The sequence below is a fragment of the Macaca nemestrina genome, chromosome 11 (genome assembly GCF_043159975.1).
Source record: "Macaca nemestrina isolate mMacNem1 chromosome 11, mMacNem.hap1, whole genome shotgun sequence".
NCBI classification, from domain to species: Eukaryota; Metazoa; Chordata; class Mammalia; order Primates; family Cercopithecidae; genus Macaca; species Macaca nemestrina.
The window spans coordinates 106,007,486-106,020,924 of NC_092135.1; the positions used below are offsets into that span (position 1 = coordinate 106,007,486).

Sequence of the window (13,439 nt, forward strand, 5' to 3'; positions counted from 1 at the left end):
AAGCTACAAACTAACTGAAGGTTATCTGGTTTAGCAGTCCTTTAGTAAACAGGATCCTTGTTGCATACGAGGCTGCTGTGTTTAGGGCCTTCTGTGCATTAACTGACTTCACTGTATTGCAGGGCTATTAATCACCATGTCTGGCAGCATTTCTGCAGTGGGCAGCCCTGCTTATACCAATGCAAGCCCTGACACCAGAGCCAAAGAATAAATAAGAAGAGTCAACTCCACACTTCACCCACCCATCAAAGGAAATGGTATCACTAGCAGGTAGCACTACCGAGTTTCCTGGTAGCAAAAAACATTGAAGAAACGTGCTAGAAGATCATGAAAACCAACTAGCACGATCGCTTCTAGTGCTAACATTTTCTATTTTATCATCTTCAGAATCGCCTGACACACTGGGAAGGTAACTTAGGCTTCATTTATAGATTGCTCTAATGAGAAAGGTGAGAAAAGATGAAAATTAAAAAGGAAAAAGGTCATATATGATTCAGAGCCTTTATATGATGTAGCTGGTACTTGGGGTTAAAAATGCAGAGATAATTGCCTATGAAATCAAAGGCAGTAATCTTAACAAAAAGGTAGAAGGGCCTCATTCCATTTTGTTCCATGACATTAAGTCAAATAAATCAAGACTCATTTAACTTGACTAATTTCTGAGAAGTTCAACTCAGCTCCCACCAAGCCCCAGTGCTCACGAGAAAAAAGGGATTGGGTCAGGCTGTGAAGTAGGCAGACCCTTTGCAAGGTTCTGATAGATTTGATAATATTACCATTTTCCTGAAGCTCAGTTCTTAGAGATGCACAACCCGCATTTAAAGACTCAATGATTAAAATGGGGGAAAAATTTGCAATGGAAATATCTTAGGCTTTAAAGAAAAGACCCACAACACACACACGTAAAATTAAAATGATAGCACAACACCAAAAGCAAACTCCACAATTTGATTCTAAATGATAAGGGTCTAAATAAAGAATATGGATAAAGATGCATAAGGAATAATTTTAAAAGGGAAACCATTTATTCATGTAGTTTTACTGTCTTCCAAGAATATGTGCTCCAGGGTAGGTAATTTGTACTAAGTCGAGATGGCCAGTGTCTTTCCTTTGGAGGGCACATACACCCACACCGAAATCAGCAAAAAGCACTACGAAGCATCCCCAGGGAGATGCAATTTGGTGTTCTTGATATGAGCTGCAAACTCTTTCTGAAATAGTTACATTAGGCTGGATGTGGACAGGACTTGTATGTCCAGCCATACTCTGAGCTAATGGAAAAACAATTTTAAATCAAAGGCACATATTTCGATAGCAGCCTATGTGAAAGAAACAAGCTTCAATCACTTTTCTAGGTACCTCATTTTGCTAATCTCATTGGCTGAAAAAATGGCAAGATTGCACCAGATATTGTATCTTGGCAGGTAGTTACAGGAAATAAGGGTCTCTTTTACCTGCTCATTCAGAAATCGTACTTAAGTTTCTTAGCAACAATCTAAAGCCTCGAGTGGAAATATTTGGGATGTAATTTTAATTGTGATTATTGTGGCATCTGATTATAAAAATGATAGATTATATCATAGCTGTTATATACCTAGCTCAAATTTTTACGGTGTTTAACAGTTGCAAGAATATAACACTTGTCCTGCAATGAGTTTTATTTTTGTTTTCTCTTAGAAAATTATTTTAGAGGCTGAGCATGGTGGTTCACATCTGTAATCCCAGCACTTTGGGAGGCCAAGGTAGGTGGATCACCTGAGGTCAGGAGTTCAAGACCACTCTGGCAAACTTGGTGAAACTCTGTCTCTTCTAAAAATACAAAAGAAAAAAATTAGCTGGGTATGGTGGCTGCTCACACCTGTAATCACAGCTGCTAGGGAGGCTGAGGCAGGAGAATCACTTGAACCCAGGAGGTGGAGGTTGCAGTGAGCCAAGATTTCACCATTGCACTCCAGCCCAGGTGACTGAGTGAGACTTCGTCTCAAAAAAAAAAGGAAAAAAAAGAAAATGATTTTAGAGAATTTATATATTTCATTTAATCTCAGAATAAGAGAAAATAACATCCTGGCTTTTTGAAAGATCTCTGAGTAAATAAAGAGCTATGAATCTATGCAGATTAGTAAAATTAACATATAACTTCCCAGAGTTCCTTTTGAAAGTTTTCAAATCTGTTTAGTCGTGAATGACACTGCAGACAGTCTGTAGCACCCTTTTACAGTGCTGATACTGGTATATACATAATTTGCTGAATTAGATCTCTGGAGAAAAAGAAGGGAGAGGGAGGAGCTATTAGGATATCAGGAAGATAGATGACTCGAAAACCACACTTTTAGAAGTCATCTAATGGAAAAGAATTCTTGAAGTAGAATGAGAAGAATGGTTGCTATCAAAACTACCAAAATGACCTCCTTTATTTCTGAGTCCTGATAGATTCTGCAGCTAATCTGTTAAGGCTAAAGCCCCAGCTGCAGCTGATGAAATTTTTAACTAGCTAACTGGAAAAGTAGCCACAAAAGTCTGAGTAACCGTAAATCTTACAGAAAACATAAAGACTTGTTTTCATTTACTGAGCTTAAAGAAGTGTTATCAGCAAGTTTGAAGAGCTAATACTTACTGGTCTTTAATGAGACTAATTTAGTGCTAATATTTTTGCTAAAATAGACTTATTCTTCTAAAATTCAGTATTAACCAGACTTTGCACATTTCAGTCTCAGATTTTGCTTGTATGATATTCCTCATATGCAGTTCAGAGACATTGCAACTCCAGTCTGTGTAGATTGTGCTTTTAGAGTTAGGCCGCCTTGGTCAGGCAGGGTGGCTCATGCTTGTAATCCCAGCACTTTGGGAGGCTGAGGCAGAGGATCCCTTAAATCCAGGAGTTTGAGAGGAGCCCTAGCAACATAGTGAGACCCTGTCTCTACAAAAAATAAAAAATAAAAAAATTAGGTGGGCATGGTGGCACACACCTGTAGTCCCAGCTCTCAGGAGGCTGAAGTAGGATTGTTTGAGCTTGGGAGGTCGAGGCTGCAGTGAGCTGTGGTCATGTCACGGCACTGAGCAACAGTGATACCTTGTCTCAAAAAGAAAAAAAAAACAAAACAAAACAGAAAATTCTGCCATAAGAGATGTGTTCTTAATAAACTGCCCTCCCAGATCAAGTGTATTTGATTTACAACAGCATGCAATCTTTTCTCTCTGTATTAGATATTCCTTCTACCTAATATATTTGATTTTTTAGGCGGTGAGGGGAGAAGAGGGGGTGTTGATATGAAGTGGTTCTACCAGCTCATTTAGTATTAGATTGCTCATGCAATCTTTTGTTGAGTACACTGAATAATCCCCACCTACTTCTTCCAAGATCAATGACATGTAGGTATGCCCACATATCAAAACACCATTTTCACTCATTTCATGATGTTTAGACAAATATTTATCACCATAAAAAAGATGTTCACAATATACTAAGTGAAATGGTTAAGGATAGTATGTACAGTATATACTTTCAGGCCTGGGTGCGGTGGCTCACACCTGTAGTCCCAGCTACTCCGGAGGCTGAGGCAGGAGAATGGCATGAACCTGGGAGGCGGAGCTTGCAGTGAGCCGAGATCGAGCCATTGCACTGCAGCCTGGGTGGCAGAGTGAGACTCCATTACAAACAAACAAACAAACAAACAAACAAAAACAGCTTTCATGGGGAAAAATCATCTGCAGAGGAAAAGGTCTGGGAGGATATGCATCAAAGTGGTAGGATATGGGTGGCTTTCTTATTTTTGTTTTCTATGATGAACAGTATTCTTTTGTAATAAGAGAAAAAATAAGTTTGGCCAAATTGGGCAGAATCTTCATTCATTTAATTAATTTATTCACCAAGTATTTATTAGCCCCCACGATATGTATAGCTCTAAGCAGTGAATATAACAGATAAAAAGTCATGACCTTTCGTAGCTTACATCTAGTAGAAAGGGCAGAGCCAGTGCATGTGGCTGCATAGTTTGAACAAAGCAAAACGTCTACATTCACACCTGATGGCCTAAGAGATGGAGACAGACAAAATAAAATACCAGGTTTTATGGTGATGAGTAAGCAGAGAAAGAAGACAGAAGGCATGTGTGGTGGACAGTGGGGTGCAAATAGACACTGTGTTGCCATTTAAAACAGAGTGGTCAAGGATGCTTCATTAAGTGATGGCTGCTCAAAGACCTAAAGGAGTTAGGAAGCAAGCTTGGTTTCACACTGAGAAACAAACCGATAAAAAAAAGAAAAAGGAAAAAAAAAGGAAGCAATCTCAGCAGTTAGAGGGAACGGAAAAGCAAGGATGGAAACTCAGGTAGCAGCCAGCTTGGTATGCCCAAGGACCAACAAAAAGGCCAGTGTGACTGGAACAAAGTGAATGAGGGGAAAGTAGTGGGCGATGAGGCAGAGAGGTAATGGGAGATGAGACCAGGTATGCCCTGGGCTTTCACTTGGAGCGCGAGGTGAAACTATTCATTTGGGCCAGGAGTGACTCATCTAATTTATACATTAGCTATAGTCTTAAGAACAGACTGAAGGGGGCTAAGGGTGGTGCAGGAGACCAGTTACTGGAATAATTCAGGCAAAAGGTGATGGTGGACCCCACCTGCAGCAGTGCAAGTGGTGAAAAGTAGATAGATTTTGAAGCTGAAGCTGACAGGGTTTGCTGACTGGATGTAGAATATGAGAGGTGTTTGGTTTGAATTACTGGATGGACAGAGATGCCATGAAGCAAGATGGGAAATACTGCAGGAGGAGTGCTTTGCAATGTGAGTGCGGGTGGGTGGGAATACTAGGAGCTCAGTTTTGGACATATTAAGGTTAAGACGTTATTAGACGGCCAAAGAGCATTCCAACCTTTGGACTTAGCCTCAGCTAAGTGAACTCACTAGAAAGACAGTTTTTTTTCTGGCGTAACAAGGGAAGGAGGGAGAAGGCTGTCTTGGTAAATCAAGTGACATTTATGGAGACGGGTCTAAGAGCAGAGTAAGCTGCTAAATTTTGCTTGAAGGAAGAGGAAGCAACAAGAGTCTGTCAGGACACATACACACACACACACCCCACACACATTTTTTTTCTGGTATTCACCGGGACAGTGTTAATAAAAATGGCAATCTTTATAATAGAAATTTCTCACCATTCGGTAAAACTGATATTTCAGTGGGAACTCCTGCTGGATATAATCATAATTTCAAATAAAATGTGAGACCAAAGACAGGAAGAGATGGCTTAGAAGAATCACTTTGGGTATTCTCTTGAGACTCTCAAGCCAAGCCATTAAATTGCTTCGGAATGGTCTAAGTCAAGGACTTAACCTGACAAACATGTAGGAGCAAATGCTCCCTGAGAACACAATTCTGTCCTAAGCAACCAGGGAAAGAGGCCTAATATTGCCTACTGCCCTTAACTAGTGCTGGAGAGAGATGAGTTTTACATTTATACCATAATGGGTTGTGGATTTGTCAGGCACCCCAAGCCCCCAAATCACATTTTTGATGATTGAGAATGTGAAATACTGAAGCATCCACATAAATTTCCCTGGGCTGGATTTCACTTCAGCACTCAGAAGAGAAAATACGACTTAAACTGGGATTTCTGAAAAGCTAGTCCAAACAGCTGGTGTCAGTCTGGTGATGTTTTTAGCAGTCCAAAGAAAAATTTTAGAGAAAAAAAAAATGTAGAACAATTTCTAAATCTACTTGATTTTAAAAAGCTATTTGATTTCTAAAGCAGTTTGCCTATTTTTTTTTTTTCTAGTATTACTATGTTCTTATGTGAAATGATGGTGAGAAATAGAGGGTCACGTTTTTATTTGTTTTGGCTAAAGATATTTATACGGCAATCCTATAGTTATCTTTGCATTTTTGTTTTAAGTTTACAGGTATGGGACGTAGGAAGGTCTGGCAAATGCTGACCTGGAGTAAATGCATTTGCTGGCACTAACCCAATTGTCATGCCTGGTTCTCCACGGCTGATCAAGCTTGCCAACGAGCACAGGAGTGGCTGTCTCAGCGATCCGCCTCCCTGTTCAAGGGACACCACTGTCTGTCACCTCCCTGCCTTCCTTTACACTCTCAGAGTGTAGCATCTTAGAGTCATAGTTCCATTCCTTCCTTCCCTCCCTCCCTCCATCCCTTCTTTCTTTCCTACTTTTTTTGATGTTGTCTCACTCTGTTGCCAGGCTGGAGTACAGTGGCGCTATCTCGGCGCACTGCAACCTCCGCCTCCTGGGTTCAAGTGATTCTCCTGCTTCAGCCTCCTGAGTACCTGGGATTACAGGTGTGTGCCACCACACCCAGCTAATTTTTGTATTTTTAGTAGAGATGGGGTTTCACCATGTTGACCAGGACGGTCTCAATCTCTTGACCTCGCAATCTGCCTGCCTCAACCTCCCAAAGTGCTGGGATTACAGGTGTGAGCCATCGCACCGGGCCTCTCTTCTTTTTAAAAAATTATTATTAAATATTTTTAATTGACATATGACTATATGTATTGATAGGGTACAATATACTATTTCAATACATTATACAATGTATAATAAATCAGGGTAATTAGCACATCTATCATCTCAAACGTTTATCATTTCTTTATGGCAGGAACATTCAAATGTACTCTTCTAGCTATTTGAAAATATACAACAAATTATTGTTAACTATATTCACCCTACAGTGCTATAGAATGCCAGAACCTATTTCTCTAACTGTAATTTGTATTTGTTAACCAACCTCTCCCTAACCCTCTCATCCCTCTACCCTTCCCCACCTTTAGTGACCACTGTTCTACTCTCTACTTCTATGTGATCCACTTTTTGAGTTCCTGCATATGAGTGAGAACATGGAGTATTTGTCTCTGTGCTTGGCTTATTTCACTTAACATTGTCTAGGCTCATCCATATTGCTGTGAATGACAGGATTGCACTCTTTTTTATGGCTGAATGGTACTTCATTGTGTATATTTACCACATTTTCTTTGTCCATTTGATGGACACTTCCACAGTGAATAGTGGGATCCCCACAAATAGGAGGATGCAGATATCCATTTGACATAATGATTTCCTTTTTTTTTTTTGGCTATACACCCAATAGTAGGATTGCTGGATCATATGGTAGCTCTATTTCTAGTTTTTTGAGGAAGCTCCATGCTGTTTTCCATAGAGTCTGTACTAATTTACATTCATACCAACAGTTTATAAGAGTTCTCTTTTCTCCACATCCTTGCTGGTGGTTGTTATTTTCTGTCTTTTTGATAATAGCCATTCTAACTGGGGTGAGATGGTATCTCCTTGTGGTTTTGATTTGCATTTCCCTGATGCTTAGTGACGCTTTCTCTTCTTTCTAAATACCATCTGCCCCACCTATCTAAAAGGGCTGCTGTAAAGAACAAATAATATATTTAAGGGAAAGTACTTTGTGACTAATGAAATCATAATTATCTTTATATACGGTAAACTATTCTACACATAATTACGATTATTAACAAGCTTTTATTGCACCGCTAGCATGTGTGGTCTTCTATTTTAGGTTTCGAGGACAATCGTGGCCTTTAAGGGCCTTCTGATCTAGCCAGCAAGAGAGGATATATACATAAGGAGATGAAAACCATCCAAGCCCTTAAGTGCCAAATGTGTGGTCCAGATGATCACTGCTGGAAGAGACCAGAGAAGGGATCAGCTACTGAAGACAGGTGGGAAGAGGCAGCACTTGAGTTGGCTTTAAAGTAAGAGAAGCCAAGTCAAGTCGAGTTGAGAGGACTGGGAGGCAGCTGGTGTCAAGGAAATGAGTATGTCACTTTGGCTGGGCTGGGGTGGCTGTGGTCCATCAGGAACACAGTGGAAGATTCTGGCTCGTGGTGTGATCCACATAGGAACCATGTGGATGTTAAAGTTGTGCATGTAGGTCAGGGTCAGATGACAGAGAACCTTGAAAACCCATCCAAGAGTGTTGCTTTATCCTGTAGGTAGCTGAACTACTCACTGTCTAATAAGACCATTTTACAGTAGCACATATGTTAGAGGGACTGAGGAGGGGTGCCATGGGGAGGTAGGATCCCCAGTTAGAAAATTATTAAAATAAAAAAAAAGAAAAAAAGAAAATTATTAAAATAGCTGGGCACGGTGGCTCATGCCTGTAATCCCAGTACTTTAGGGGGCGGAGGTGGGAGGATCACCTGAGGTTGGGAGTTCGAGACCAGCCTGACCAACATGGAGAAACCCCATCTCTACAAAAAAATACAAAATTAGCTGGGTGTGGTGGCACATGCCTGTAATCCCAGTTACTTGGGAGGCTGAGGCAGGAGAATTGCTTGAACCCAGGAGGTGGAGGTTGTGGTGAGCCGAGATGGCACCACTGCACTCCAGCCTGGACGACAAGAGTCAAACTCCATCTCTCTCTCACACACACACACACACACACACACACACACACACAAAAGAAAAGAAAATCACTGAAATAAGGTGATGAGAGTAGAGACAAGGGGGATGGCAATGGGAATGAAAAATAAGGGAAGAATTTGACTGGCTCTTAGAGAACCTTAAAGCAAAACTTTTGAACTATGTCAAGGTTCAAACTAGGGGAAAATAAGGCAATAATGCCATGATTAACTGAACACACCTGACCACATGGATACACACACACACACACACACACACACACACACACATATATATATTTTGAGGTCGAGTCTTGCTCTGTCTCCCAGGCTGGAGTGCAGTGGTGCAATCTCGGCTCACTGCAACCTCCACCTCCCAGGTTCGAGCGATTCTCCCGCCTCAGCCTCCCGAGTAGCTGGGATTACAGGTGCCTGCCACCACGCCCTGCTAATTTTTGTATTTTTAGTAGAGACAAGTTTCACCATGTTGGCCAGGCTGGTCTTGAACTCCTGGCCTCAGGTGATCCACCCACCTCGGCCTCCCAAAGTGCTGGGATTACAAGTGTGAGCTGCTGCGCCTGGCCCACATGGATATATTTTTCAGGGAAAAGATAATTTCAATTTGAAGTGGGGATGTCCAGTAGGCAGTTGGACATAACAAACTAGTGAGTGATCTCCTCAAGGAATAGTGCTGGGCCAAACGTTGTCACCTTATAGTCAGTGTCGATTTACAGAGGGACCATGACTCTGTCCCTGCAGATGACAACAAAGTGCCCTGATAAGGCCCGGTGTAGCAGCTCATGCCTGTAATCCCAACACTTGGGGACGCCGAGGCAGGTGGATCACTTGAGGTCAGGAGTTTGAGTCCAGCCTGGCCAACATGGTGAAACCCTGTCTCTACTAAAAATACAAAAATTAGCCAGGTGTGGTGGCGCATGCCTGTAATCCCAGCTACTCAGGAGGCTGAGGCAGGAGAATCGCTTGAACCTGGGGGGTGGAGGTTGCAGTGAGCTGAGATCATATCCCTGCACTCCAGCCTGGGTGACAGAGAGACTCCGTCTCAAAAACAAAACAAACAAACGAACAAACAAAAAAACAACAACAAAAAACCAAGTGCCCTGAGAAAGGGGCACCTTCTGCCAGTTCACATAAAGTTGCCACACTGGCTGCTGTCAAGGCTGGAGGATTATGCAGAAAGGCAGCCGAGGTGCTGGGTATTCTTAGTATTAGGGAGCTGGAGGAGGATGTGGAGGTAGTGAGGGCAAGGAGAAGGGGGAGACCCGGACAGGACAGAGTGCAGAGAAGGACAGGGAGAAGGAGGTCTAGGAGAAATGGTGACCAACAATGCCCAGGAAGCCAAAGAAACAAGGGCCTCAGGAAGTCAAGGTGTCAGAGAAGAGTGCAATCCACAGTCAGCCTGCAAGGGGCCACGTCAGAAGTGAGTAGGGCAAAAGGGAAATGGAGACAGTTCTGAGTGCTTAAGATGGGATCTTAGGTGGTAGTACGAACAGGGGAGAGGTTTTTTTTTTTTAGTGAGAGGGCAGGTAAAAAAAACTCAGAGTATGACATTAATTAAATATGCTAGAAGCAGGGAGGGAGGATTAAGGGGCATGGTCCCTAAAGGATCCAGGTGGATCACTACTGATGGGCCAGAGTCTGCATCTCATAACTTCTACTGATGCTGTGTGCTCTGCACAGAAAGGCATGGCAATTCCCTGAATCCCAGGCTCTTGGAGGCCTCCAGGCTCATCTTCCTTTTGCCTCTTCTCCCCTGTTCACCTCCTGGCTCCTCCTGAATTATGATCTGCTTAAAATAAGAGTTATAGCAGCTAATATGTCCTGAGAGCTTGCTCTGTTCTGGGCATTAACTCCCTGAATTCTCGCACTTTCCTTATGAGGTGGTATTGTCTCCAGGTGAGAAAACTGGCTCTGAAAGCTATCAGAGACAGAAATACGCTCTGAGCTCAGGCAGTCCAACTTAACTCAGGGTTTTTAATAAACCACCTCCATTTGTGTCCTCATTTGTTTCTTTTTTCTCAGTTTGCCCCACCTGGGCTTGGTAACCCAGCTCTAATCTTTAGCTCTGTGGTGAGGCTGCTGCTCCAGGTAATGGTCCCTCCCTCAAATCACTGGACTGCAACTGCCGGAGGGGCGCGTTGTAACGGCCTAGCCCAAGCCTTAGAACACCCCAACCCATCTTCTGAGGAACTTTGAAGTCGACCTGGTGTTATTTCTTCTAGTTCTACAAGCCTCTTCATGTCTGTCTTTTGACAGAACCACATCTAGACGTTCGGCATCCTTTGAGATGGACTTCCTGACTGAGTTATGGATCTAGTATCTGAGACATCTGCAAACTCTATTCTTAATATTTAATTACATGGCCTTGGAGTTAAAACCTTAAATGCCTAGGCCGGGGGAACCATGATAAATGAATTAAATGGGCTGGAGATGAGAAAAACAGGGCAGCAATGTGTTATATGCCAAGTGGCACTGGGTTTGGGGAGACAAACTAGAGCAGAAGAAGTTACGGCAAAGCGGAGAGTCGAGTGTCTAAAGCTGATCTCTGCTACGCAGAATGAGGGAAGCTCTGTGTAATCAGAACTCATTTCCCAAGAGAAACCAGAAAGCTTTACTTTGTGTGTGCATGAAAACGCCTGATTTTTTAAAGGTGGCAACTATTTCACAATTTCAAAACTTTGTAGGGCCATCCCCATAAGGCCAAACAAAACATGTCTGCTGGCCAAATCTGGCCTTGAGGCGACACATTCTACTGCTCCTGTGTGTGACATATCCTGCCGTTCCCGTGTTCAGCCAGAGCTGAGGCTCTTCCTAGCAGTTCTTAACGTCCCTCCCAGACATTTCCCTAACAGCTGCCGATCCGGATGTGTCCTGACATTGCCATGTATGCCCAGATTTTCCACAGAGTTCTTCATGCACCTTCATGTGTGGACACTGTAAATAATTCTTCTCATGAAAAGTTAACTAGACCTTGAACTAATTCAGCAGGGCCGCCATCTGGGAGTCCTCAGAAACAGTGAATTGTCAGCACTGTAAACATTTTAAGCTTCGGGGAGGACACTGACTTTTTCTAAACTAATCACCCCTGCCAGTCAAAATGTGCAGCATGGGTTCAAGAACAAGGCGTTCATTTAACAACAATAACAAAAACAGTGAGGATGAAAACCGGACAGCCATCATAATGAAAGGCCTAAAAGCAAACTGTGACTTCCCTAATAAGGCGACGGCCAAAGCTGGCTCCCTGGCGGTCGAGCGCCAATACAATTAATCAGTCTGTTTTCAGTTTTCTCACGACAGCAATATTAACAGTTTGCTTTATTCTGTTTATATGGTGCTGACAGGTCTTCGGCATGTTGGGCCTACTTGCTGGAGATTAATGGCCACTCTCATATTGAGGTAAAAACCAGGCAGGAAGAGAATGCCTTTTACGACTAGATAAGAACTAGATTCTCTTGCTTTTTTTTGTTCCCCATCAACTCCTCCCTCTTTTAATTTCTATCAGGGATATATAAGATTAGTTAAGTCCAGCAAGTTCACCTCAGTGTTTAAACTCCCCCACTTTAGATGTTGTATCCTCAGGTAAAACAAAGGGAGCCTTAGATATTGATTTTGGATAAACTCATTACATATAAAGGTATTGGTGACTAACTTTGTTTTTAAGAAGTCGTATTCAGCCTGGGCAACATGGTGAAACCCCATCTCTACTAAAAATACAAAAATTAGCCAGGTGTGGTGGCGGGTGCCTGTAGTCCCAGCTACTCAGGAGGCTGAGGCAGGAGAATCGCTTGAACCCAGGAGGCAGAAGTTGCAGTGAGCCAAGATCATGCCACTGCACTCCAGCCTGGGCAACAGAGCGAGACTCTGTCTCAAAAAAAAAAAAAAAAAAAAAAAGAAGAGTGGCTGGCCGAGTGTGGTGGCTGACACCTATAATCCCAGCACTTTGGGAGGCTGAGGTGGGCAGATCACCTGAGGTCGGGAATTCAAGACCAGCCTGGCCAACGTGGTGAAACCCCGTCTCTACTAAAAATAAAAAAATTAGCCAGCCGTGGTGGCACATGCCTGTAATCTCAGCTACCCAGGCGGCTGAGGCAGGAGAATTGCTGGAACCTGGGAGGTGGAGGTTGCAGTGAGCCAAGATTGCACCACTGCACTCCAGCCTGGGTGACAAGAGTGAAACTCCGTCTCAAAGAAAAAAAATGTGGCCTGGCTGCAGGAAGTATGGACACCCCAGCAAAACTCTTGGAGGTTATTTCACTAAATAGTCATATTTCAAAATAAATCATCCCTGGTTGTTTAGTGGCTAGAAAAATAATTTTTAAAAATTATATTTTAAATTTTTTAATAAAAAAGATTTAAAAAAATTCAAGACCAGCCCCCTCAACTTACCTCCTCCCTCAAAAACTGTAAAAGTACTACTTGTTACTAGCACACTTTTCTCTGCCTCAGGTTTGAGAGAAATGGTAACCCTAAATAATATTTTAACAACATGTAAGCATAGGAAATCCAAAATAACAAAATTGAAAATAAAGCAGTGCTTCCTCAGTTTCCATAGGAATCAATGTCTCATTGCTGGCTCGTAGGGAGACACCTCCACCCATTTTATGAAAGCGGTCACATGGAGAAGCATGCACTGTATAAGCAGAAACTACAGGCCTGGGCCCAGCTAGCGTTCCATCCGACTCTCCCTTGCTCACTCCTTTCTTGACATAGCAGCAGGAAAAGAGGATTAATTCTAGTAGAGAGAATAACAGGGGGTGGCTTTTAAGTGCAATATTTTATCAGATATTTTAAAAGTCAAATATAAGAACAGTCTAGGATAAGAAAGTGATATTAATAGCAATAATAGTATTTACTGTGTGCTTACTATGTCCAAGCACTGTTTTAAGCACTTCAGTTGTGTGGACTCATTTAATTCCCACAAGGGAATGCCTTGAGAGCAAAGTAATAATTTTTGCCAGAAGGGCAGGGTATTTGAGAGTAGAACAATATACTGGGTTAGACTTAGGCAGATCTTGAATTCTATACTTCTATTTTAAATAATT

General features: G+C 42.4%; 1 protein-coding gene and 1 long non-coding RNA gene across 7 annotated transcripts in view; one reads left to right on the forward strand and one right to left on the reverse strand.

Annotated features, from left to right (window-relative positions):
* LOC105468002 (pleckstrin homology domain containing M3) overlaps nucleotides 1–13,439 on the reverse strand; it is a 211,206-nt gene that overhangs the window by 92,341 nt on the left and 105,426 nt on the right. The gene's annotated exons all lie outside the window — the stretch shown is intronic.
* Nucleotides 135–10,911, forward strand: LOC105468001 (uncharacterized). The gene is made up of 5 exons (XR_011610006.1): nucleotides 135–409; nucleotides 1,678–1,742; nucleotides 6,194–6,291; nucleotides 7,533–7,695; nucleotides 10,420–10,911. It is a non-coding gene; the product is annotated as an uncharacterized lncRNA (long non-coding RNA).